General features: G+C 45.2%; 1 pseudogene; it reads left to right on the top strand.

The window, feature by feature from the left end:
* Positions 1-376: 376 nt before the first annotated feature.
* Positions 377-1,039, top strand: LOC101338535 (AKT-interacting protein pseudogene; annotated as a pseudogene).
* The last annotated feature ends 1,790 nt before the right edge of the window (positions 1,040-2,829 follow it).

Consider the following 2,829-nt stretch of genomic DNA (forward strand, 5'->3'; position numbering starts at 1 on the left):
TGGACCAGTTGCACCGCCAGGCCATCTGATGAAGCGAATGCTGGGGATGGAAGAGTCTGACGATGCAGACTGTGGCATTTCTTTGTTTGGCGTGTGCTGGGAATCTCGTCTGGAGCATGTCTGTGAACTCCACATGCATGAAGAGAAGGCATTAACAGCGGACGTGAAACCCAGTCCTTCACTATAGAATAAGCTGCCTTGTTGTCCCAAAAGTGCTTTGCCCATAACTGAAGCTACACCTCCTGCTGATGCTGCAAACATGCATTCTCCTTATAGGACTTTCCACCCGGAAGAGGCCCTTCTTGTAGAGTTTACCTCAGTGGTGGAGCAGAAGTCATCTGGCACCTGTGTGCAGCCACCCTAGGGCCCTGAATCAATGCGGTTTAAAGTAGTGTTTACACAGCATGGGCTTGATCAAGAGCCTGCATTTACGTTGACCTTGCACACCCCTGATGACGACCAGTGGGTGACTGTCTATGCTTGGGGTTTGACGTTCATCCCTCATTTATTCCATCTCTGGTGAACTGAATGTGTATAGAGCAAAGCAAAATGGAGGTGGGACCATAATCACATTTGGCAAATATTAACGTAAGCCGGGAGTTTTCAGCAAGATACAGCCAGCTCCCTAAACGCAGAGGCTCCAGTAGTGTATGTATAAAAGATGTTCAGCTTTTTAAAAATAAAGTGGTGGAAAAGGTTAAGATGCCTGCTGCTTGTTCGTTTGACCAACCTAAAATAGTGGCACCATATGCAATTAGCTTTCCTCCATGGGACCCATCTGTATACGATGAAGCCGGAGGGAAGAAGCTGAGTCAGAAAAAGAAGCCTGATGAACTGCGTGATAATTAGAGTTCATGTTGCTGGACTGTGATGGGTAAAGCCTGACTCGGTACAACCTTTCAGTGAGGAGGAGAAAACAGCAGTGTCTGAAGAGATGGCAAGTATGGACGCGGGCCCTTGCAAGCCAACCGATGGCAAGGGCTGCCTGAGAGTAAAGCTGGGGGAACGTGCTCAGCCATGGAAAGGAACCAGCTATTGAGACACACAGGACGTGGGATGGATCTCAAGCATCACACACCTGGTGAGAGGAGCCAGTCTCATAGCAGCCATAGCAGGCTGTGGTGGGCAAGCATTGAAGAAACTGGCCAAACGCTCCTACGCTGTTGGGGGGAGCGTAAATTAGTGCAGCTGCTGTGGAAAAGGGTACAGAGGTTCCTTAAAAAACTAGAAATAGAGTTACCATATGATCCAGCAATCCCACTCCTGGGCATATATTGGGAAAAGAGGAAAACTCTAATTAGAAAAGATACACGTACCCCAATGTGCATTGCAGCACTATTTACAATAGCCAAGACCTGGGAACAATCTAAGTGCCCATTGGCAGAGGAATGGATAAAGAAGATGTGGTATATGTGTGTGTGTCTGTGTGTGTGTGTGTATATATATATATATATATATATATATATATATATATATATATATATACACACACATGAAATAATGCCATCTGCAGCAGCATGGATGGACCGAGAGATTATCCTACTAAATGAAGTAAGTCAGACAAAGACAAATATCATACGCTATCACTTATATGTGGACTCTAAAATACGATACGAATGAACTTATTTACAAAACAGAAACAGACGTTGGAAACAAACTTATGGTTACCAAAGGGGCAAGGGGTAAGGAGGGATAAGTTGGGAATGTGGGATACACGCTACCATATATAAGATAGATAACCAACAAGGACCTGCTGTATAGCACAGGGAACAATATTCAAGGTCTTGTAATAACCTATAATGGAAAAGAATCTGAAAAAAGGATAGATATATATATGTATAACTGAATCACTTTGATGTACACTTGACATGATAATTCAACTATATTTCAATATTTTAAAATCCAAAAAAATAAATAAAGGAACTGGCCCCTGTAGCCGTGCTGGGGACACAGCGTGGGGCTCTACAGGCGATGGTATCATCCCTGCCTTCAGGTCGTTGGCGTCAGTTGAGTTTATGGGCTGTTGGGTCATTCTGTGGCCTTTTGGGCCAAGGTAACACACAAAAGCATCTCATGCAGGTTAACTGTCTACAAAGAAGGGCTGTTTCCTCCAATTCCAGATGTTATCCCCAAGTTTCCCAAGACCCTCCAGCTCAAGGGCAGAGTGCCAAGGAGGTAAGGGTGGTACAGGAGCCGACTTGGAGGTTACAGCTCCCATTGCCTCTGTGTGGCTTCAGGCAAATTACTGTTGGGGAAAAAAGAGAGTCCTGCCAACAAAAGCCTCTTCTGTACCAATATCGGAGAGGGAATGCAATTTAATCACAAGCATGAGTGGGTTTCCATGCATGCGGTGTAGCATGAAAGTGACTACAAAGTCTGGACATAATTTCATCAAATTTATACAGTGTGAGAAAGAGAGAACAAGCAAACCTTCTCGTATCTTCTAGAGAGACAAGAGGATGCACTGTGAGGAGCTCTAAACTAATCTCAGATGTGCGTGCTTTCAGTTCCAAGGGTCAGGAGGCCCATGACCTTGCCCGTAAAACCAAAAGCTTCCGGCCTCTTATCAGACCTGTTATGTTTTCAAGGAGCTGCCTCAAGAGGAAAGGGTGGGGAGGAGCTGCCTCTTTCCTCTTTATTAACAGAAAGCACTTGATCATTTTACTGAGCCTCAGTTTCCTCAGCTGCAAAATGGGCTCATATCATAGGCCCCATAGTGTATTGTTGAGGGGCTAACAGTCTGCCCGGAGTGGGTCTTCTGCCATCTGATCTCCTTTTATTTCTTCCATGTAAATGTCTGGGTGGAGGGTGGGAAGGGTCAACCAGTCT

This window comes from Tursiops truncatus, chromosome 2 (assembly GCF_011762595.2).
Source record: "Tursiops truncatus isolate mTurTru1 chromosome 2, mTurTru1.mat.Y, whole genome shotgun sequence".
Classification (NCBI taxonomy): domain Eukaryota; kingdom Metazoa; phylum Chordata; class Mammalia; order Artiodactyla; family Delphinidae; genus Tursiops; species Tursiops truncatus.